The sequence below is a fragment of the Triturus cristatus genome, chromosome 4_1, assembly GCF_964204655.1.
Source record: "Triturus cristatus chromosome 4_1, aTriCri1.1, whole genome shotgun sequence".
In the NCBI taxonomy this organism is placed as follows: domain Eukaryota; kingdom Metazoa; phylum Chordata; class Amphibia; order Caudata; family Salamandridae; genus Triturus; species Triturus cristatus.
In genome coordinates this window covers 684287405-684299524 of record NC_140585.1, presented here as the reverse complement: position 1 = coordinate 684299524, position 12120 = coordinate 684287405, and positions in this window count along the sequence as shown.

The window sequence follows — 12120 nt, the reverse complement described above, 5'->3', positions numbered from 1 at the left end:
ATGTCGACCATTATTAAAGGATAAATGTGGAATTATCTTCTTCAGATGAGCACATCATTGTTCATGTAAAACTAAGAAAAACGATTAATGATCTCCTTTCATATGACGTCAGCATCCTAATACAAGCAGTATCTAAAACAGACATTTTTCAACATTCTGTTATTGTATTAGTCATGTTGTATTATGGCTTTTATTATAAATTCAGCAATGTCAATTATTGTGATGTTATAAGGGTCAAGGTCATATGACATCCCTTCGTAGGAAGGCTGAGGGCCAAAGGTCATATGTTGTTACTTTGTGTGATGTCATTAAGGTCAAGGATATGTGATGTCATTTCTGCTACCCCTGGCATTTTGTAAATCGATGTCCATTTGTAAATCTAGGGCTTGTAGTCTACCTTCAGAATTGCTATAAATTAGGCCGCATTGGCACACCCAAACACACCTTCTGCCCCACCCATATAAATGTTCCTTGAACCGGGCCTGCCGCAGGGTAGTCTCTAGCATAGAGCTGTCACAACAGAGGCACAAAGAGGTGTGAGCTTTCTGCATCTGACTTATTAGCCAAACTAAAAGAGGATTCAGGTAAATACAAAAGACTGGGACTCAGCCAAAGAGTGCCCTTCACATTGCACAACAGAGCAGTAGCGGCTCCTGGAGGGAGTGCTGCGGGGCGGAGGGTTGGGGCGGGGGTAGGGCAGGGTGGGGGGTGATAAACTCTGGCTCACGGCCAACCAGAGTAATGTAAATAAATAAATAGAACAAATTCCATTGCGCACGCTAAAACGCATTTGGCGTTTCAGCACGCACAATTAAATTTGTTTTATTTATTTACATTACTCCAGTTGGCCATGAGCCTGAGATTACTACCCCCCATCCTGTCCCTCCTCCACCCAGCCCCACCACCCCACAGCACTCCCTCCAGGAGCCGCTACTGCAACAGAGTCTGCAGTCCACCCTTCACTCTCCACCATCTACAAAATGGCAGTGCTTCAGGAAGAGCACAAATGATACTGCATGTAAAAGTTGAATTTAATTATCCTGAGTGTCTCTTTTTGTGTGTTTCCACGATTGTTGTCAATTAGGTGTGTGCCTCCTGGTTGATGCAAAAGGCTAACCCTGCTTCTATGTTTTGCCCTCCAGAATCTGGTCATCCTAACAGAGAGGCTGTCAATAATACTTCCACATGCACATACTATATAAGCATGTTCAAAATCTCAGCTATTTGTCATGAAATAATTCCACTTCCCTCATGAAGAAAGTGTTGTAAATTCAAATCGACATTCATTCTTTGTTTATCCTTCGCGACCACCTTTGTTCCCATTGCTTTCACACTCCTCAAGGAAGGATAGCCTCATCACAGAAGAGATAATGACACAAGCCATCTGCTGACCGTCAGCAATGGGGCTGCATCTAAGAATCGAGGATTTGGTCCAGGCATCAGTTTTACTTTAAATTGAAAGACTCCTGTTAGAAATGGGGGTCTCTAGTTGGCAATGGATTGCACCTTTGTCCAAATAGGGACCCTTGCTTCTTGTCAGGGTAAGGGTGATACACTCCTAAAATAACCCCTTCTCTCCCCGTTGGTAGCTTGGCACGAGCAGACAGGCTCATCTCAGATGCAGTGCGTAAACCATTTGTAAACACATACAGTAATACAGTGAGAACACTACAAATGGACACCACACCAGTTTAGAAAAATAGGTAATCTTTATCTAAACCAAAATAAGACCAAACGACAAAAATCCACACTACAGTATTACAAATAAGGCTTTCAAATGGTAGAAATAGTTCAGTTGTAAATGCAACACTTTTCTCACAAGTACCTTAGATGCGGCACGCAAAACAAACAAAATGGCCACGGGAAGGTGCTGCTTCAGTTCCTTACACTCACAGAAAGTGATCCGTTGATTCCTTGCTCCGGGGGAAGTGAGGCGTTGTTTCCTTGCTGCAGCGCAGGGCAGTTGATGTGTCAGTTCCTTACCGGAGAGGCGGTGATGCATCATTTTCTTACTGCGTGGGGAGTTGAGGCATTCTTACTGGGGCCCCCAACGATGCAACTGTCTTGGTGCCACGATGAGTCAATCCGGTACGATGCGTTGTTTCATGCAGCCACAGAGCAGGCTTGCATCGGGATCGGTGCAGTGATCTCAGACTTCTGAGATTGTTGCTCCCAATGCGTTGTGTGGCGATTTTGTGAGCTGTGGCAGACACTGCGACGGTTTCTTTGGCGATGCTTCCAAAAACAGGTGCAGATGCGACACGCTTCTTCGGGGTTGCATCGATTTTCCTGCTCCCAGCAACTAACCATCTCTAGAGGTCCTAAACAGCAGCAGGCACTTCCATGCAGGTTGGAATTCACAGCAAGGAAATTCAGGGGAGCTGGTGGTGAAGTCTTTGTGTCCCTGAGACTTCAGAACAGGAGTCAAACTCAGTTTCAAGCCCTTGGAGTTCTTTTCTTCAAGCAGGTGACAAAGCAAACAACAAGGTCCTTTTCCTCCTTTCCTTGGCAGCAAGCAGCCACTGCAGGCCAACCCCAGACAGAAAACAGCACAGGACCTCTATCCCTCCTCAGCTTATCCGGCTCTTCTCCTTGGCAAAGGTTCCTCTTGATTCGCCAGAAGTGATCTAAAGGTCTGGGGTCTGGGTCCCTCTTTTCATACCCCAACATCCTTTGTTCTCTGAAGGACAGAGAGTTTCTGTACCCAGCCAAAACCAGTTCTGTCCTCACTGGTGCAGCTTCCTGGCAGGAGGTGGAGACAGCCTTGTTTAAGGCAGACCAGGCCCATTCAGCTGAAAAGGAAATCTTCTCCCTCTATTCTAAATGCAGCCCAGGTCTATTCAGCCCAGCCCTGACTCGTCGGACTTCTGGAGCCGCTGACCCTCTCTAGCCCCTGTCATCCAAAAGCCAGACATGCAATCCACAAACCTAGCAGAGGCACACCGGATGGTTAGGCAAGACAATACCTACTTTCTAAAAGTGGTATTTTCAACACAGAATTTACCTCACTAATAGATGCATTTTAACATTCAGAGTTCAGGCATACTAAACTTCATTTTTCCACCTTGTTCCCACGGCCAGTTATGTTTATAAGCTGTTATAAACAAACTCTTCATTCTGTCCTATGGGAACAGGTAGCCTTGCAATAGTGAAAAACTAAATTGGCAGTATTTCACTATCAGGACATGCCATACACATCAGGGCATGTCCTACCTTTCACATACAATGCACCTTGCCCACAGGGGTACCTTGGGCCTACCTTAAGGGGGGACTAATATGTAGAAAAGGGAAGGTTTAGTGTCTGTACAAGTGTGTGCACTTGCCAAGTCGACATGGCAGTTCCAGACTGCACACAGGCTTTGCAATGCCAGGCCAGAATTACATTTTACAGGCTGCTTCTGTGGGTGGCACAATCAGTGCGGCAGCCCACTAGCAGCATTTGATTTAAAGGCCCTGGGCACACATGTTGCACTGTACTAGGGACTGACTAGTCAATCATGAAAACACCTATCCATAACAGTAATTTACAAAGGGAGCACTTGCACTTTGGCACTAAACGGCAGTGGCAAAGTGCCCAAAGCATCTAGACCAGCAAAATGGAGTCCAACACACAGCAAAAACATAGGAGACAAAGGTAAAAAATGCAGGGGAGACCCACGCCAATGGGGCCAGGTCTAACAACCACATTGATGAAGATAAGCACGGGGTGCTGCTCTGGCGTGTGCATGGGGTGCTACTGCTACCCCAATATGTTCTTCAGACCAGGATAATGGTGGACTCTGCAGCTAAATCCCATGTAAGTGCACCACAGCAGCACTGGAGTGAGGCAGTGAAGAGAGAGGACAGAGACTAGCTTGTTTGGGGCGTGCCTTGCTGGGGTCAGTTTGCTTTGCTGAAAATGATTGCCACTCTCTTACCATTGCTTGTACAGTGCATCATCCAACATCAACTATGTACCGTAAGTTTTCTGAACACCTTGAAAAAACGCTCCAGAAAAATGTGTCATTCTGTCCTCTTTAGTTAATCACTACTACTTATTAATAAGAGACTATCTGCCATTGCAAATGGCCGCCAGCGTTCGCACTCTTTGTTCATAACCCAAGTAAGCGAGCTGATTGGGAAAATTGCAAAGGCAACATAGGCCCAACTTTTCAACGCTGTAATTGTCATTTTTTCATTAATATAAAGGTCAAGCCTTGGGTGCCCATGGCAATTCAGTGGACAAATGAAGCATGCGAGTCGAGTGAATTATGCTACCTCTTTTATTAAAGACATTACAAAAGTTAATTAATGTCAATCAGTTACAAATCATTACATTGAACATTAACAGGAACCACATTCTGAATTATCGGTCAAAGCCGCGCTGGTAATAGTTTTAAGTAAGAGACATATTTTCCACATAAAGAGAATAAAGGTTTTGACACTGTGAGAAACGCAAAATATACGGCTTCTGCAAATACCAGGTCCAATCATCCCGGGTCCAATAACTCTGCAGCTAGAGGTTGTTGGCAAAGGGAAAGCACAGACTGTACCTATCCAGTGGCGTAACAAAAACTTACGAGACCCCCTGCAGAATGTGATAAGGGGCCCCTGAGTCGCCTCTTTCTTAAGGCTATTCATCTGGCATTCTGCTAAATAGAGCCCCCCTACCCCTGAAGGGTTGGGACCCTCCTGGAGTTTTGGGAGTCCCCCTGCACCTGCCTACGATTTGCAAAACCACGCGGGAGCAGACAACACTCCCGCGCTGTTGCTTGATTGTGCCCTTCTTCCCTTCCCCAGCCCCCCAACTCACAGACGTCCCCACTACCATTTATTATCAGCTAAATGCAAGCATCCCTACTTGGGGCAGGTTCCCTACGCAAGTCCCAAGAATGAGGAGGTGGAGGGAGAAAACATGCCTCATAATTGCCACCTCTGCTTGGAATACTAAGCATCCCCTGTGTGTGTTGTAAATACCTCACTTATGAGCATGGTATTATAATCTATTGCCAAATAAATCCCGGACTGTGTGTTGAAGTGGATGTAGTCTGTTAACCCACGATGTTGTTATCTGCCCCATACTTCTTCTATAGTCCACATTTTATTTATTTTGCAGTTTTATATAACAGGAACTAGATCCTACGGGTTTCAGAACACTTTACAAAGGAAAAGTTACAGTGCATAAACAAATGTATTTGTTAAATTACTTTTTGTTACTGAAAGAATAGAGGTTACAAATAAATCCACTGTTTTGAGGTAGACTGTGTATAAGGGAAGGATTAGGATGGCATCAGTACTTTAAATGGGAAAAAATAAGTGCAGATACTCATTAAAATGAGCTAGAGGTGTTGCAAGTGGGCGGGGCTATGGGCAGGCTAAGGGCAAGACATAATGATACTTAATGACTTCTATACCAGTTGAAGCACATCTCAAAACATAACAGAAATGCATTTATGTAAACAAAATAGGTTAAATCATTACACAAAATGAAAGCCAAACTTGATATGTTAACATTTCCTTGTTTTGTAATATTGCAAATTCTTAATGTCAAAGCAGTTATTTGTTGTTTGGCACAATACTATATATTCTCAAGAGCGCACATACACAGAAACAAACAAGCAGACATACACAAAAGCATTCCACCATGCAAAGGAGCCTATGCTGAAGAGTCAGCCGCGGCTGAGCTCAGGACTACAGAAGCACCTTGGCTGTCAGAGGCAGCTTCTTCTCTGACAGCCTAGTGTTCACCAGCTCTATCAGCCAATGAGCCTACCAAGTGCTGGTACTAACAGTGATAAAAATGAGGAGTGCCAGTACTCAGCACATGTGAGTATCGTCCCATTTAAAGCACTGTCTCTGCCCTTTTACCTACGACCAGGCTCTTCCTGTCTCTTGCTAATTCAGTGTCTTTACATCCACATCTCCTCTCTGTTCACCTCTCATTTCTACCCAGCCTTTAACCTTCTCTCTGTGTTTCTGAAATGAAATGAAATGAAATGAAAGGGGATTTATAAAGCGCGACTGCTGCCCTAAGGCGTCCAAGCACTGAGTAGAAAAACCGGTTCACTGAGGGACTAGCTAAGGGAGACAAGTGGGGAATTAGTTCCTGAACAAGAAAGTTTTTAATTCCTTGCGGAAGGAAGGGAGGATGGGATTGGATCTAAGGGATAGGGGAAGTGAGTTCCATAATTTGGCGGCGTTGAGGGTGAAGGCCCTGCCTCCTGCTCTTGACCTCTTAATTCTAGGTACTGTGGCTAGAAATGCGTTAGTTGAGTGCAGTAGTTTCCCGGGGAGGTAGGGAGTGAGAAGAGAATGATTGATCTCTGGGTTTGCTCTGTGAAATGCTTGATGGGATATGCATAGGGTTTTGTATTTTATTCTTTCCCTCACCTGGAGCCAATGGAGTGATCGAATTCCCGTTTTGTCAGATTCTCTTCTCGGTATCTTAAGTAGCGTACGTGCAGCACAGTTCTGGATTCGCTGTAGTTTTTGCAGCACGTATTCAGGGGCTCCCAGATAGAGAGCGTTGTTGAAGTCTATCCGGGACTGGATGAGGCCCTGAATAACCACCTGTTGGGCTTCGAAAGGTAGGAGAGGCAGAATTTTCTTCAGCATCCGGATGATACCGAAACAAGTTGCTGAAGTTTTGGTGGCCTGGGTGTTCAGAGTGAGTGAGTTGTCGAGCCACACTCCCAGGCTTTTGATATTCTCCTTCGGGGTAGGTGGTGGGCCTAAACTAGGGGGCCATAGCCGGTCGAAGTCAGTGAGGGTGGAGGGGCCGAGGAGCATGACCTCGGTTTTATCCCCGTTTAATTTTAATGAGGATGCTGTCATCCATTTCCTCACCTCTTCCATGCAGGCCGCTAGGTTGTCCCGAGGGGGCCCGCTGTTCTTCTGTGCCAGGGAGACCACCAGCTGGGTGTCGTCCGCATATGAAATGATTTTGATACCATATTGGCGGACAACCTCAGCCAGCGGTCTCATGTACACATTGAACAGGGTGGGGCTTAGGGAGGAGCCCTGGGGTACCCCACAATCCAGGGATCTACTGGTGGAGCAGGAGTCGCCGTCGAAGACCTGGAAAGTCCTTCCGCTCAAAAAGGAGCTTAGCCAGTCAAGGGCGGCCCCGGCGAGTCCCAGATGGAATAGCCGGCAAAGAAGGGTTTCTGCCCCTCTTGCTCCCACCTCTCGCTTACTCTCTCCACAAGTCTCTTACATTTTGTCACAGTTTTTTCTCACTTGTCTCCTCTTCTCCACTCCATGATGTACCCATACCCTAAATTTACAATCTGGCCACTATTTTGTTGTGCTATATTTCATTATTTGTGTTGATAGCGCATGCTTGCTGTTGAGGCCTGTATTTTTAAATAAAGGCTCGCAAAAAAAACCCTGCTAAATTAGGATTGATATTTTATCCAGTAAATAAAAGCATAAATCATGTAATCACTTCAAAAGTATTTGCAAGCTGTGAAAGTATGAGCCTGAGCATGCGCGCATGCGCTGTGGCGGCCCTGCAAATTCTGCAAGGCAAGGTTTTAAAATAAATTTCAAGCTAAAGGTTATTTCATTTCCCTTGATCAGACTGCTTCCCACCATTAAAAGAGGCAATGCAATTGAAATCACATGTGGTTCATTAATAGTTAAACCAGTTACTTCAAGAAATACAGCAGATTTTTTACTTTACACAAATGTATGTTAAAATACTATTTCTAAGTACCCATTTCAGAACTGAACAAATATCTGGTCTTTTTATTGGAAAAAAGTGGCAATCCTAACTTCAGCTGTCACCACACTTTTTTACATTCCTCCCCCCTTCCTTCTATGGTTATCTTGTTCCCCCCCCCCCCCAACCAGATCCATTGCTAGTTCTCATTCCCGGGGTGCTGCAGCAGTCACTGCTATTCATTGCTCTTTGGGCAGGGCTGCCTTCACACCCATGGATCCCTCGCTGTTATCATGTAAATGCAGCCATTAGTGTTGGAGGGGCACACAAAGGGAAGCAGCACAGCGTGACACAAGCCCTCTCCAACACCTGCAGTGTGGGGAAATTCAAATGGGTGCTGCTAATCCAGCAGCCTCTCTGCAAAAAGGCTACTTCAGGTGCTCAAGGCGATTTGCGAAATTCAGAAGCAGAGCGGCATCTGTCCTGCGTTGGAGGAGATACCGAACCAGACCCTGCTGTGCACTCAATCAGGGTACGGGTACTCTTGCGGACAATAAAAAGTGCTGGTACTGATGGCTAGAAAATTTGGAACTGCTAGTGAATACCAGCCCATTTAAAGCACTTGATGGTATATAGTCTGCCTCAGATACTTGTGTCCACCCATCATCACTGAGCTGCAGAACGGCCTGTTTATGCTGAACTGTGCTGCCAGGTGTGATAGGTTCTAAGCAGGAGTCCAAGAAAGGCATGTGGTACATCCCATATGTACCTAGTACTTTCATATATAAATTTCTAGTCTCTAGACCATAGAGAAAATTGGAAACTGAGCTGTTATCAAATTGGAACAGGTGGATAATGGTTAAGTGCCTTATAATAGAATGATAACAGATTTAGGGAGACAAGATGTTAAGAAAGTAAAAGTGTCAGTCTGAATGGGATCAGAAGCTCGGGGATATGCATAACACCGACCCTGCAGGGAACACCGGGGGCATGAGAAGATCGCATGGGGGCATTCTAGTTGTTTCCCAGGACACGGCCTTGGAATGGTCTGTGGCCATTAATAGGCCAGAGCATGCAGCATATTCTGTGCGCAGAGAGGGAGAGGCAAATGAAGCTGCACCTGGAGAGAGGAACGAGGATGCCAGAATGAAAGAATTGGGAGAGGAGTTTTCAGCAGAGAATAAGGGGAGAAGAAGGATGGAGACACAGGAGATCAAGTTTCAGCTTTGGAGGAGGTGAAGGGTACCCCACAACAGCTAGAGCTGTTTAAAGGATCCTCGGAGGAAGAAGACAATGCGCATGCTCCAGGGAAAGGCGAAAAGGACAAGACCGCCGTGACTCTGAGGCAGAGTTCCGGCCTCAGGCAAGTAGCGCAGTGGGGTATGCCCCAGGTGGTTTGCTTGGCAGTATCACAGGGCTATCTGGTGGGGCTGTAAATAAAGTCACTAGTTACACTATTTGACACAAAATTTGATCACAAGTATTGTCGCCAGCACGGGGAGAAGGGGAGCACGGCAAGCTATCAAAGACACAAAAAAACACAGGAAAATAATGCATGTCCACCCAACGCCATGAGAAAATACCTGGCACTCAAGGTAATAACAATGACCTTTTCGGGGAATATGACCCAATAACCAGTCTCCAGAGAGAGACCACATGGTTTGGTGTCTGACCCTGTTTTATGCGGAACCTGATCATAAATAGCCATGGGCCGAGACTTCTGTTCCGGTCGTGGAGTGTGCGGAGATTTGCCTCCTCTGCATTCCGCGAAGAATGCAAATCTCCGCACACTCCGCAACGTAGGGGAATTGGCCAGCCCCCGCCTCCACCTCCATATTAACAATAAATTATACAACTAATAAATACATTTAAACCACTTACCTGAACTCTGCCGTCCCCGGGCTGCCCTCCTACTCTTCATCACCGTTTCTGATAATTCTTGCAAAAACTGTGCATGCGCGCAAGTCCGCACATGCACATTTCTTGTGAGAAATGCGCACGCGCACTTGCAGTTTATGCAAGAATTAGCAGAAACAGTGATGAAGAGGAGGAGTGCAGCCCGGGGACGCCGCAGATCAGGTAAGTGATTTAAATTTACTTATTACATATGACATAGAAGGTAGTGATGGTTTAAGAGGATTGCACATCAATCATGAACAGTAGATTATTTCAATTTATCAATATATGCCAATAATATTGGTGCACCTCAAGGTAACCGAATAAAGACACTCCACTACCACAGATGTCACCACACAGGAGTTCCTAAGAGCTCCTGTGCAAAGCTTAACAAAACCACTGTACCTCGGCACTCTTCAAATAACTCACAATTGTCATATAGTGTGACACAATTACAGTTAGGTAAATGATGTGATTACTCACAGGAAACCAATCCATACAATTAGACTGCTGCACAATTTAATACCAAGTAATGGCGTTTCATACAAATGTGCACAACCGATAGCCAGGGTGTAGTCCAAAACACTAACATATATTTCTTAACCTCTTAAGTGCCCATGACGAGATAGTCTCGTCATGGAGCACGGTCGCGCTGTGCCCATGACGAGACTATCTCGTCATGAACCCCACCCACTAATGTAACGCCCGGCACAGGAGGGGGAAAGGGCGTGGCACAGAAGGGGTTAATAAAGATTCCGTTGTCATTAGTGAATCCACGAAAGTCAAGATTATACGGCTTTTCAGTTGGCAATGATGGAAAACAGCCGACACGTGTTTCGTATCAAGGTAACTTCTTCAAGGCTTTTCGTATGGAAGATGTTAGGTCCAAGGAGATTTGAATTCTTCAGAATGCTCGTATCCTATTCTTTATAAAAACGGAAAATATGAGAGACCCTTGATTTAGAAGCCGTGTGAGTCTCTGGCCATTAGTGTAAAATTACCCCGAATAGAGAAATACTGTATGGAGGGAATCGTTCAATAATATGCTTCCCAGGGGGAGGAGCCTAGCGCTTGACCAAGATGGCCGCGTGAGCTTAGAGCTCCCGAGACCCTCGCGCCCTCCGTCGACTATCCTGTCTCTAATCCTGATGGTATGCATGGCACCGTGTTGCTGAGTTGTCAGGGAGGCGATTGATGCTACCCGCGGTCGGATCGCCCATCGGGAACCAGACTTACGACTGGCGGAAGATTGCGGCCTAACTCCCGGGGATGCCAGGGGCTAGAGTTGGCACGATGCCCGACTCCTAGTTGATCAACAACGGCCTGGCGAGGTGTGAACTGTCGGACGGAGGTCCTCGCACTTTCACTTTCGATTTCGTTCCCTTTGTCTGCCCGGACACTGTAGAGCTCTGGGTGGCTTTATTACCCCAAGGACGCTCGGCGGGCTGCTCACTCCTTATCCCTCTCTCTGAGAGGGAACAGTTTTAACTGCACTGGACTGCCCGGAGTCCATTATGTCGGGCAAAGCAGAAGGGGATCGGCTGAAGACTAAGTCCACCAGGCGGGGAACGTACTCCCAAGTCAACAGTATGGACCGCTACGCCCTCCTGGAAGCATCGCCGAGTGGATCGAGCCAGGCGCCGGATGCCCAGAAGGAGGACTCGCCTGGGACACCGGAGCTCTCCCTACAGGATGTCATGGGCGCGCTCGACGGGATGCAGACCTCGATGGGGAGACAGTTCGAGGCCCTGGCGCATAAGGTGGATGCCATCCTGGTAGATGTCAATCTGATCCGCTCGGACCTGGGCAAGACGAACGAGCGCGTTAAGAACCTGGACCACAAGACCACGGGCCTCACTGATGATGTTGCGGATCTGCAGACCGAGGTTCGGAAGCTGAGGGCCGAGAGTGACCTCGCCGCCCGCCGGCTGGAGGACTTCGAGAGCCGGGCCAGGCGCAACAATGTGCGCGTCATCGGGGTCCCGGAGTCCTCGGATGAGGCTTCGGCGGACCTGCTTGTGGAGGATTTGGTCCTCAATCATCTGAAGCCTAAGGGCCTTGGAAAGTTTTTTGCGGTGGAAAGGGCCCATAGGGTGCCGGGCGGGCGGCTCAAGGCGGGTGCCCCGCCGCGGCCGATTGTCGCCCGGCTCTTTCATTTTCGAGATCGGGACGCTATCCTGCAAGCTTCGAGGGTGACGGGCCCAGTCCCCTTCCAGAATGCGTCGGTGAATTTTTATCCGGACTTCACCCAGCAGGTGCAGAGACAGAGACAGAGCTTCCTGGGGGTGAAGCGGAGACTTCGGGAACTGGATCTGAAGTATGCCATGCTTTTCCCTGCCAGACTACGGGTGGTGCATGAAGATCGGACATTCTTTTTTGACTCTCCTGTTATGGCCGACGAATGGCTGGACGCTTTGCCCCGGCGACGGACGGGGGATGACACAGCCGAGCATGGAGACAGTGGCCGGGATGGACAGGGCTGAGATCTCAGAGCCGGCCTGACTTGGTTTGACCATACTTGAAGATTCTAACAGAGTGCAGTAACTGTGGAGGGTTGCGGGAGGACGAGGGGTGCTCTTTTC